We start from the raw sequence: 13,709 nt of genomic DNA, 5'->3' as shown, positions 1-13,709 counted from the left end.
TGTCTTCACGACTAACAAACTTTATTTGGGTGTTCATTCTGCCGGTTAATGTCACTCGTGATTGCAAATCCGAGTGTGAGAAAGTTAGATCTCATCAAGTCCATGACGGAATAAAATGCGTAACTCAAAATGTACAGTGACTTCAATTTCAACGTAGACTTAGCGTTGTTTAGTCTCTTCAACAGATCTATCGGCGATCACACTACACACACGTAAACCCATTCGTCGCAGTGAATAGTCGTTCAGAGATGAAACAAGAATTCCTTTTAAAATCTCGCTCTACAATCATGACAACTTTATTAACAAATTACTAAAAGTCGGAAAAAATACAAAAAAAATAGGATTTTAATCACGGAAATGTACAAAAATCGGAAGATTGGCATCTCTGTATCACTGGGCATGGCATGCATGATATTCACGGATTCCGGGACGGATTCATACATGTAAACACTACCATACTATATTAGCATGACATTGATAAGTAGTAACTACCAGATGACATTACACAGTCATTGCAGTCATGCGTATGCACGTCAACTGAACAGATACCCGAACTCGTATGTACATGGATCAATACATCCATGAAAGTAAGTCTTGCTGTGAAACAACTGCTAAGTAAAATAGATACCGGCTTACCATCTTCAGATCATAAGTTTGTACTCTGCACATACGGAAGAAGAAGAAGCTACAGACGACACACAGAAAGCGCCCGTCACCCATTTTCTACGAAACCTCACTCCATCCTCGTTTGCCGTTTTTCTAATAACACTTTTCAAGACCAATCAGATTTTGCGAAGAGTCGCAGCCACGTAGAGTTTAGTGAAACAGTTTTACGTACAGTACGTGGCTACGATCAGTCGTATGAGACCGTTCGTAAGTAACGCCAAATACTGTACGTAGGAACCCTACTTACGTACGTCTTAGTGAAACACGCAACAGATGTGGTATGCCCTCTGATATCCTTGCCAAAACACCAATCACAATAAATAAAACTATTACCGGTACATCTGGCAATTTGAACCACAATATGTGACACTTTATTATTTTTTCCACATTTACCTTAGAAAACTATTTTACTACATTCTTTGTAGCATCCTTGTGTGAATCAAAATCTATGACATCTGGACCAAGCACTGATATGTTAGATAAACATTCATCCTTCACTTACATTAAGCTTTCCTCATAGCTCGTAGAGTTTTGCTTGTACAGAGAAAATGGAGATACCAATGATGAGGATGATGATGCAATGATTAACATAATTTGTTTGGAATTTAATACAAAGTATAAGATCCGGTACTATTGGTAGATGTGCATGGTAACCCATCCTAATTTGGGTATTTATTAGTGCTTGCGGGTGAGAACAGTAGTGTTTTATTCTTTAAATAGGTAGATATTGTATCCATTGACCCTCTTGAGGTGATAACTCCATTTCTCAGAAAATGTTGGTTAGGCCATTTTCAGGACAACCGGATTGACACCAGTCCCCTGGGGGACACTGTAAATTTTGAGTGAAACGTGGGTAAGTGCAATCAAATTATTTAAAATTACCACCTCACCCACAATCTAGCTCCCTCCTATTCTGAATCTCCGCCAAAATGTAGCGCTCCTAAATCAGAATGTGTAATCCTTCTCCCCCTCCATATCCTCCTTCCTTCGTTTCTGCACCTCCGTGTCCATGTCTCCCACTCGTTCCCTTTTCCTTCCTCCGTCGCCATTCTCACCTCTCACCTCCACCAATAACTCTCCCTGCTCTTCCCCTACTCCCCTCGTATCTCGCAACTTTTAGGCCGAGCTCCTCCCCATCTGCCGTCTTTCCAACATGCCCACAACCGCTTCCTGTTCTTTCTGGGTTTTTTTCTTTCATTTCTATTTCCTCCTATAATATGTCTTCCTTCTCCTGTCGTTCTCTTTCACCCTGTGCCTCTTCCTCTTGGACCCGCCTCTCCTCCAACTCCTGCAACGCACTATCTATCTCCAATGTTTGCATTTCTATCTCCTCTGCCTTCTCCCTCAACTCCCTTGCCCTCTTCTCCTCCTTCTCTCTCTCCTCCTCCTTCTCAGTTATTTTCTTATCTTCCTCTTTTGAAGAATGTATTTTAGGCCGAGCTCCTCCTCCCCATCCAGCACCCGTCAATGTTGACCAGGAACTAAATTCACCGTGACCTCTGGGTTACGTGGTGCTACCCCACACCCAATTTGCAGTCCTGTTCTCCCACATCTAACAGTAGGCCTACCACTTCTCCCCTCTCTCCCCATTTGAATGCTTTTTCTGTTTGCACCCTGCTCCACACGCACCCGGTCATTGAAATGTATCCCCCATCATGCAAAATGGTCCTTGCAGACCTCTGGGTCCTGTCCGCCTCATTTTCCCTCATCTGTTGTTGGGTCATAAACCGGCTCACCCTCACGTCGAATGCCTCTGCCCACTGCATGACCTCGCCTCCCTCCTTGCCTCTTCTGCCTCGCTTTTCACCCAACGTTGCAATTTCCAGATTTCTACCAGCCCCCTGAACATCACAAGTACCACGCACATCAACACCCCTATCATAAGTCCCCTACTGACTTAGTCCACCAACCCACATGTCCCCTCACTCTCAGTGTCGCCCATCATTAACGGTAATTTCTTTTTCTGTCTTATTTTTGAACAGAGCTATCTCTCGCAGGTATATAGTGTATCTCAACGTCGGGATTAAATCGCACCGTACGGGTCTGATTTTCTTCACCACAATCACTGATGTGTTTGTTCAGGTGTTTGTTCTCCCCCGGCTACTCCACCTATGCCTCTTTTTGCAAAAGCATGCTCTAACTTTTCTCTAAATACTGGTTTCAACCGCATCCGGTATAGCCGTGAAACTGGTGTCCTGTTAATGATTTGCTCACTGAAATGCTCCCTGTCTCCATTTTCTGCCATTTATTATTATTCCACATGCTCCAAATAGAGCCCATGCAAGAAAATTTACTGATTTTTAAAATGGATCTCTTTATAAAGCGTATGCCAAACGCTTTCGATACTTTCCTGTGTTACCTTTTTGATGGAACAGGTGTGTTAGCAAGAATTGTTGCACTAACAGCTCTATCAGCTTGCAGCGGTAATATACTTAGGTAACGGTAATATACTTAGGTGACGTTGCTGTCGTAGACCTTGTGACCCTTTAGACTCAGAACAGGTCCAGTCTATGCAATGCTTCGACAACCTTCACTTTCACAATTATACTTCAAAGTGGCAAAGCCATGACAGCGACTCGGCTCGCCAACCTATTCTCTCACACTCAATCAATCAATCAATCAATCAATTTTATTTATCCATTTCCTGTGTTACCTTTTTGATGGAACAGGTGTGTTAGCAAGAATTGTTGCACTAACAGCTCTATCACACTGTGTGCATAGGTTGGCAATGGTTATCATGGGGTAATCGTTCAGGACATCAATCGGACCAGATTGTGTTCTGCCAATGAAGCGCGGTGGATTAAGAGTGAAATCAATCCTACCTGGCAGAAATTTGGATTCTGAGTCTGGCAACTGATTAAGGGCACAAAAATCATTAACAGTACGGTATATTTTTTTGTATTGTTGACATGATGAAAATGTGTTGACACGAAGAGCCAAACAGGCATCTGGTGTCATAGATAGTGAACTTGACTGATACAGCTTAACAATGACAATGGCAAGGGAAAACATTTGAATGGACCTAAGATAATTGTGAAGTAAGGCAAAATATACACTGTGAATTTCTTGCATGTTCTCTTTTGCAAAGCTACTTATTTGTTTCTTGATTAAAGCAGGCCTAAGATTTAATCCCAAGCTTTCTGCTCTAAGGTTTGCTTCAAAGTAATATAGGATAAACAAACCTACTAATTCGCAAATGTGTCTTTCTTGCATGCATGATGGTGCTCCTTTCTTAGTCCGAAATACTTGCTTAATGCTTGGCCCATTCCAAGGCGTTCATGAGTAGTTTTTCTGATATTGACGGATAAAAGACACATGTCGAAGACAAGAAATGTAAGGCTCATTTTCTTGTTCGAAAGTTGCTGAACCAATCCAGTACAGTAGATGTGTTGCACCATTGGTTAATGTTAGATTTTGTCCTGATCGACTTATGCCAATGCCTCAAAGTACCAAAATTAAGAATACGGCAATATAATATTTACAAGAAAAAGCTAGAGTACAAATTCAAAAGAATAAAGACAACATACATGACAAATCAAACATAATTTTCATTATCTTGTAAAAAAGTGATCGGAAAACCTAAAATTATGAAAAGATATGAACAAAAGGCCATTTTAAAACAGGAAACTTAAATTTGCATAGATCCATATTAAATGATAGGTTTGTAAGGAGCTCCTACTAGGAATACTCGACACAGTTTATCTCATATGCGGAAATTGTTTTGGATGAAGATCATATCATCTAAGTAAAGGCCAAAGGCATCAGTCATGTTATTATATGTATCTGTGGCTTCAAAGAATGTGATTGGTTCCATATTGTCTATGCTGCATGGCTTCTTGCAGTTGGCTAATTGCATGGCTAGCTTTGTGGTAGTTCCACCTTTGACACTCTGTAATGACAAAATTCATTGTGAGATGTGGGGTGCGAATCCACATGAGTTGCTAAGTTAATGAACCAAGACTTTTGAAGTTTGAATACTTGAACTAAATATTTAATGACCAACCAACATACTCTCTGAATAGGAATAGGAAGTATTGGCATTTGAGCCACATTGTGGCTTACATTTTTTGCTGCTGTCCTAGGCATTCCCTCTAAATTGTCTAAATCGACCTCCATATGGATGAGTGTCCGTTTAGTTATCTCTCTTTCTGTGACAAGGAATAAACATTGTAAACAAAACAACAAATATTGAAGAATGATATTAATAATAATAATAAATTATAATAATAATGAATTATAATAATAATGAATTATAATAATAATAATAAAGCTGCATTTGATATAGTGCCTGATGCCAAGAGGCCCCTAAGCGCTGTACATTAAAAATAGGACATAACAAAAACAAATTATAAACAAAGCATAATTAGTATCAGAATGATATACAAGCTTAAAAAATATGTTACTAAAAACTTAATCTATAACAGACTACATCTTAAAAACCAGGTGACACAAGACTTAATATATATAAATAAATAAATAGAGGCCGTCAGCCTTTCGCCATCTTGTGGGTACAAATGATACGCGTGTTCATGCGTCTGATACTACGCGCAGGTCGCAGCTTGCCACGCAGTTGTTACCACGCATCAACGCGATGATTTTGCTGTTCACGCATGGAGATCGAACGACCATCGTAGCGTGTACCCACAAGATGGCGGCATATGACGTCACGCTGACGGCCTCTATACTAATAATAATTATATTATATAACTTTTGTAAAAATTTAACAACTCCGATCTGGTCCTTTCCTTAATATTTTGCCTCTTTCTCCGATTTTTCAAATCCTTCTTACTAGGCCTAAATGCTTGGCCTATTCCAAGGCGTTCATGAGTAGTTTTTCTGATATTGACGGATAAAAGACACATGTCGAAGGCAAGAAATGTAAGGCTCATTTTCTTGTTCGAAAGTTGCTGAACCAATCCAGTACAGTAGATGTGTTACACCATTGGTTAATGTTAGATTTTGTCCTGATCGACTTATGCCAATGCCTCAAAGTACCAAAATTAAGAATACGGCAATATAATATTTACAAGAAAAAGCTAGAGTACAAATTTAAAAGAATAAAGTTAACATACATGACAAATCAAACATAATTTTCATTATCTTGTAAAAAAGTGATCGGAAAACCTAAAATTGTGAAAAGATATGAACAGAAGGCCATTTTAAAACAGGAAACTTAAATTTGTATAGATCCATATTAAATGATAGGTTTGTAAGGAGCTTCTACTAGGAATACTCGACACAGTTTATCTCATATGCGGAAATTGTTTTGGATGAAGATCATATCATCTAAAGTAAAGGCCAAAGACATCAGTCATATTATTATATGTATCTGTGGCTTCAAAGAATGTGATTGGTTCCATATTGTCTATGCTGCATGGCTTCTTGCAGTTGGCTAATTGCATGGCTAGCTTTGTGGTAGTTCCACCTTTGACACCCTGTAATGACAAAATTCATTACAATCATTTTGGTCTGTCATCAGAGGGGGAAAGAAACATTCCCAGTGAGCATCATTTTGACAGTGTACCGCAATAATTGTATTTTACATTATTTTAGCCCAAATTGAAGGTGAAATTCTGTGTTTTACCAGGCCAACCTTCCTGTTACAAATTATTTTGTAAGCAAACCGAATCATGTTTATTAACCCCACCCCCAATGCAAAACAAAAATGAACAGTTTGTTTTTTAATTATGTCATTCACTAGACTTGCTGTGCAAGAACAGTATTAATTTGTTAAAACATTTTGTGATCTTAAACCTGGAAGTGGGGTTCTGATTGACCAATTTGATCATCTAGTAATCATAACAACAGACTGGTAACTTGATTTGCCCAGAAGCAATTGCTGCAGAACAGCGCAAAAAAAGGACCACATTAGAGTTTGTAGTAATTAGATCTTTAATTAGAAGCAATTAATTTTATTTTATTCAAATAATTAAAAAGTTTTAAAAATATGTAAACAAATTGAAACGCAAAAGAAGTTTCTGCAAAATGACCAACATGGTTGATACATCTGTATTGCATTTGCACTCACTGGTGATCTCCTCTCCTGCTGCTGTGTTCTTATACTTCAGCTCCTCATAAATCTTTGTAGATTATGTTGAAATGGTTGAAGTTAGCTGTGTTGAAGTGCAGACTGGTTTGTCCCCGAAGCTGGTGGGAGGGAAGCTGGTTGAATGATGGAATGGGTAACAATGGTACAGTCTAGGCCTGGTTGGTGCCTCTTGGGGTCTGTTCCAGCTGGCCTCCAGAATGTGTTGTCTCTTCACCACCATTTCTGCTGTTGGGTTGAAGTGGGCAGTCAGCTCTGTCCACTTTCCCGCAGAGACTGGGGTTTTGTTGTACTTCCTCAATGTTGACGAAGTAGGTTCTATTAAATGTAATGCTGAATGTTGTTTGATTGTCCTCGACCACAAGGTCGGTTGGTCAGATGTTTATTAAACAGGTCATAGCCAAAATTAACTTAATAAAATAAAGAATAAATTGCGATCTTTAATTATTGTATGACTTCATTCATGTTTTAAAACAGTTTAGAAGTGTAAAAAACTGTTTAAATGCCATGATTTTAGGCTGTCAAGGGTATTTTTATAATGGTAAATTAGGTATGTAGCTTGTTTACAAAATTATCTTTTGTGCAGAGTATAGGCGGGGAGTATAGGAAGAGAGGGTTATAGTTTATTCAGTGCCAGTGCAACAGGGGGCATGGGGAAATTCCCCCACTCAGAACTCTTCCCCAGTTGCCCCCTACCCCCTCTGCTATTATTTCTATAATATGTATGAGATGTTTCTGCAATAAAATGGTCTCTGTTATTCCCAATTTCATTAGAATCTTCTCTCAAATTTGCTGCTATTTGCACCAATTTGTTATCTTAGGCTGTTTGACAATGTCTTTTAAAATTGCTATAGATATACATGTACTTCTTTGTGATATATTGACAATATTTGCAATTATACATTGTATAGGTCCAGTAAAAACTCAAAATTACACAAATTGTCACTTTTTGCAGCAATTTTGCCACCCCCCCCCAAAAAAAATTCACTTTGCCCCCCGCATGCACTGCCACTGAGTTTATTCAACAGATCAATGAGTTAACATTTGAGGGGAATAAACCAAAAGATTGATGAAGCACTATGAGTGAAACCAATTTTGTTATGGTTTTGAATTCGGAAGAGGGACATCTGTGAATAGGGTACCTCTGGTGCATTGTTCGCAAACACTCTTAGTGCAAGGTATCTGACAAATGTGGAAATAATTACACGAGATTCACACTCTCCCTTCTGAAAGATCGCTGCAGTAAACAAAGTTACTTACTGTCTTGACCAGAGTGCTTTCCCAACCCTTGGGGGCTTCATTTTTTGGGTATGTATCATCAGTTTTCTCAATAACCTTCTTTACCCTTGATTCTGCTCTCTAATTGCTGCTGCTGCTTTGTACACCTTCAGTGTATTCTCATTTATCACTTTGACTTTATTTTATCTCAGCTTTTCAAGTCTTGTACTTTCTTTTTGTGCATAGTTCGGATCAGTTTTCTTCTTCTTTCCCCTGTACTTCTTCATCTTTTCACTGGATGTCATGGTTTTAGTTTTAGGGTGATCTTCTGCTGCCAATAGACCATAAATGCTTAATGAAATGACAAGCCAAGAAAAAAAAGTTGTTTGATTGTCCTCGCCCACTGTGTCAGTTGGTCAGATTTTTTACAAAGGTCATAGCCAAAATTAACTTAATAAATAAAGAATAAATTGTGATTTTTCATTATTGTATGACTTCATTCATGTTTTAAAACAGTTTAGAATAGAAGTGTAAAAAAATGTTTAAATGCCATGATTTTAGGCTGTCATAGGTATTTTTATGATGATAAATTAGGTATGCAGCTTGTTTACAAAATTATCTTTTGTGCAGAGTAGGAAGAGAGGGTTACAGTAAATTTATTGGGGGAAGGTCCCCCAGTCAGAACTCTTTTTGCCCCCCCCCCCCCCCATCTGCTATTATTTCTATAATATGCATGAGATGTTTCTGCATAAAAATTGCCTCTGTTATTCTCAAATTCATCAGAATCTTTTCCCAAATTTGCTGCTATTTGCACCAATTTGTTATGTTGAGCTGTTTGACAATGTCTTTTAAAATTGCTATACTTTGTGGTATATTGACAATATTTGCAATTATACATGTAGGTCCCATAAAAACTCAATTACGCAAATGTTCACCTTTTGCAGCAATTTTGCCCCCTCCCCCTGAAATTCACTTTGCCCTCCCCCCATGCACTTTTCCCTATACCTTGAATGTTACTGTGTAAAATGGTGGTTATTTAAATGTAATTGTCTCAGCTATATTGCTTCAAATGCATATTTTCTGCCGTAATATTTAGATGAAAAAAGTGTAAGGCTACAATCTTGAGACGTATCACCTGTTGAAATGGGATTGATATTATATAATCACCCAAACCTGAATCCACATTACTATATTATTGAGTAATTGGATCTCCAAAAAGCCTTATAATTTTCCACAAACTGACACAAAGAGTAGGCCCTTATTTGTGATCTGATAACAAATTTGCAACAAGACATAACTTTTCATAGAATATCATTTTTCTCATTTTGACAATGCCAACTGATACCAATGTCAACTCACAGGCACAATTGCTCTCAGATCATCTGCTAAATTTCTTTATTGTAAAATAGGTCTACTGAAAAATTGTTATTTTGTTCAAATATTATTGTTAAAGGATATTGTTTTTGCTCATAATTATGTAAATATGTAAGGATTGGTTTAATGAATAGTCTAATATGAATGGATATGTATTATGTTTACTGTAACAAAGTTATATGATGTATTATGTTTACTGTAACAAAGTTATATATGTATTCAGGCTTCAAAATAAGGAGGGCCCTCTGCCCCTGAAAATCAGTGCTGGCCCGCAAAAGATACATCTGGCAGGCCCAAATGGCCCACAAAAAAATTACTATTTTTCTCACTTTTTAATGGGGTTCATAGGTTAAAACCAATTTGTGAGGGCCCTTAAACATTTTAGATTGAGGGCCCAAATGGCTCTCAGAAATTCTGGCTTATTTTGAGGCCTGTATGTATTGTGTTTACTATAACAAAGTTATATGATGTATTATGTTTACTGTAACAAAGTTGTATGATATGTATTATGTTTACTGTAACAAATTGATATGTATTATGTTTACTGTAACAAAGTTATATGATATGTATTATGTTTACTGTAACAAAGTTATCATAATAAAGATGCATTTTGGGAAAATATGGCTTTTTAGTGTGTTTCATTGTCTCACCTCCAGCACATATTTTGGGTAGAGGTTTTTTTGGGGGGGCTATTTTTCCAGCTGATATAAGTTCAGTGTGATGGTAACTGTCCCATACAAGGCTCATGTGGTATTTCATTGACACTCCATTGAAAGTTGATTCCCAGTTACCCCAACATTGCTTTTATGCCAAAATTTCCATCAAAAGCAATATGCGATTTCAATAAATCAATTCTGGCAGTTGGCGTGTGTGACCTGTTCATCACATCTGATGCACACAAGGCATGGTAAAAAGTACTATTTACAGCTTGGAGGTACTATTTACACATAGGACTAATGATGGCATAACTATTTTTGGTCATGTGATCTACTTTTAACCAATGAACAAGAATATACGAACCATATATAATGAAAGACAAAGATAAAGATAATTTATCGCGTCTGACGTCATCTGTCAATCAAACTCGAGCACGGTTTGTTTACAAGTGTCGTGATGATGACTTGCTGAACGCGGATTTATAACCGGGCGCCATCTCAAAAGTTAGGTCTTTATAGTAGGAAACTTTCATAACCGAAGGCACCATGTCCACAATGTCTAGAAAAGCTGCTGTAAAAGTACGTAATATTTTGCCATTTGCTGTTATTCCTTTTCACCGATCAGCACCAGATAGACCGGTCTTCCTTTTACGCGCTGATTAACCTGTGTAAACCAATCAAGGATCGTAATTGACAGTGACATCAACCGCGATAAATTCTTTTTATCTCTATCTTTAATTATAATTGGTGGTTCTGTATGCCATTCAGCTGCTTGCCCCCTGTGGGATTTTGGTTACTGATTTTTTTTAAACCATTTTCATCAACTTTTGCCCACCCCTGAAACTCACCTTGCACCCCTTGGTCCCCACTTGGGGAAAATCCTGACTAAGGCACTGATGCCAATTGCCATGATTACAGTTACACTATGCAATAAGCAAATGACACAGGAGACACCTTATAAATTGGACAAAAATATGACAATCCTTTTTATTAATGCTTCATACAAGACACGATATCAAGAAATACCAATCAAGTTTGCAAAAACATCTTTTTGTGGTAGGAAAAAACTCTACAACTACACACTAGGGTCAAATGATGCCCAACTTGCTTATCTGTAGCACATTTAACTGAACAAAAGTTACGTACCAGCTACCAAGCAAACAATTGAAGCCAAAAGAATCATGTAAAACTAAGGCCCTTAAGTGCCATGCTTCAAAGAAATCTTGAGTACGAAGATAAGTTTGGAGCTGAGACCAATGTACGATTAGCAAGTTGGGCTCAGTTCTTTCAAAACCTAGTATGTAGCTCTAGAAGTTTACTCCTTGGATTGTAAATTGGTATAATTAAACAATGATATTTCTGAATCTATAACTTAATATTGCTGTATTATTTACAATAAGATTCTTATCTATTTTTTTGTTAATATATGATATGTACAAAATGTACATGACAAAAAATATGGCAGCATTGAATGAATGAGGTTGATTTCTTTTTTTTTCACACTCTGCAGTAACTTGGAACCAAACTGGGTCCTACATGCTTTTTGGAAGTTAATGACTCGCCACTTTGGATTTGATTCCGAAAACGACACTTGTAAACCATTCAAATAACAAAATTACAAACCTGTATTCCAAATCATACTCGTATATTATCATATATAGATCTGCAAGTGACACTTCATACCATACTAAAACATACACAGTAGAGACTGCCTAGTGCCTAAAACTAAAATAACAAACTTGGACCCAAAACTATTCTTAAATATGATTATCTGCAAGAAACCTGACTTTTATGCCACTATAGAATTACTAAAGCTCAAATGTTGGCTTTATGGAACAACAAAAAATGATTCTGAAATATTGCCATAATCACAAGCTAGCCTAGTAATTTGAAGGTTTTTTGTTTTTAAAATGTTTCAGTGCTTGGTTGGTCAATTTCAGTACAGGTTTAAAAACAAATATAAGCCTCATCAAATCAAACATTTCCAATGCAAGTACAATAAGCATAATACAGAAAGTGGCATGATCGACGGGAATTAGATAAATAAACATGATTTTTTTACCTGGTTCGCAGTCGCAAATAATAAAGGAGACAAGTAGAAACAGTGATACCGCCTAGGAATAGAACCCAGGACCTCTGGTTTATGAGACCTGTGCCATAACCACTTAACCAAGCTACCGTGGCCGAGTGGTTAAGGCAGAGGTCTCGTACTTGTCTCCTTTATTATTTGTGACAGCGAACCTGGTAAAAAATCATGTTTATTTATACAATAAACATGATAAGTACAATTTTATTTAGAATGCAACATTCAACATTGTGATTTGACCCTCAAATTTTAATCACTTATTTCATTCTGAATTGAACTAATTCTGAAAAAAACTAATTGTGATTACTATTGCAATGTGACATGATCTGGTCCACGGAGACCAAAGGTGGCAAATTTGAAACTGAGATAGAGGCAAAAATACAGAGTAAAAAAAATACAACAAGAGTAAACTTAGATGAAACCATCACTACAGATAAAGTGCTCAACTAAAATATATTTAAATGTAGTGAATCTTGGTATTATTTTAAACCATCATTCGATACAGCACTGTTTCGTATAGGTGTTGGCACACCTACACTCCTCAGTCGAATGAGTAAAAAAAAAATGCAGGAAAATAGACATCACAAAACTTCATAACTTTAGAACAGGGTATAATAGACCTTTGGTATTTTCATTATATGATAGCCTAATGTTTGTAGAAGGTAATGACTATTAAAAAAGAAAATTTTCAAAAATGCCTCCCTTGGCCTCAATGGACCAGATCTTGTCACATATTATTACTTCTAACAGTGGTAACCGATGCTCTACTTTTTTGATAACAGGGACAATTTTGAATAGAATCTACTCAGTACATGTTTGAAAAGCAGCCCTCGTGCATACTTTTTGCCATTGACACTATTTTTCACAGGGCTATTTTGTAAAATTTAAGAGTGAATTGCTTGTACTTCCCCATGTATTTTGAGCCCAGATGAACACAGTCATGCAACCTGTAGGTATGCCAGGCAAACACATTTGCTAGTCAGCCAAATTCGCCGACAATGTCAATGCATTTTTACATAGAAATTTAAAACAACTGGCGAAGAAGGAAACCTACATAAATATGTTTTCTATACTTCACTTGACCCAAATATATGATTTTTTATGGTGATAAGTCACTCGACATGGAATTTTGATAGCAGTTCCATTAAAAAAGCTGCTATCATAATGAGACTAAGATCTAGAAACACCCCGAAATGCCGTTTTGGGGAATTTTGGTAGCTGAATCTTTTGACATTGTTTGATGAAAGTCAATCTTTGACAAGATGTAACTTTGCTACGGAAAGTGCTATGAAAAAAAGGTTTTCAGTTTTGGCTTTGTTTACTCAAGGGCTTTAATTTGATATATAAAATGATGCAGTTTGATGGCAAATTTGAATTCACCTAGCATACCTACAACCTGTGAGTTTTCCATGCAGATATGCAACATCCATAAACAATTCCCCCCCCCCCCCCCCCCATCTCTACGACAGTGTACCTATTGAATGGGGATTATTGCCCAAACTAAAGAACTGCTGATGCCTGTTTGTAGCATGTTTGTGTAAGTATTTGATGTTAGTAAAGGAGTGCGACTAGATCAAACTCACCCCCTCCAAAACTGTATCTTATCAAAATACTCTTCTATGGGCTGTTGTGACACATGTTTTTGCTTCTAATATCAAAGATA

The sequence above is a fragment of the Amphiura filiformis genome, chromosome 6 (genome assembly GCF_039555335.1).
Source record: "Amphiura filiformis chromosome 6, Afil_fr2py, whole genome shotgun sequence".
Lineage (NCBI taxonomy): Eukaryota > Metazoa > Echinodermata > Ophiuroidea > Amphilepidida > Amphiuridae > Amphiura > Amphiura filiformis.
The sequence above is the reverse complement of the archived record's forward strand: the minus strand, read 5'-3'. Positions refer to the sequence as shown.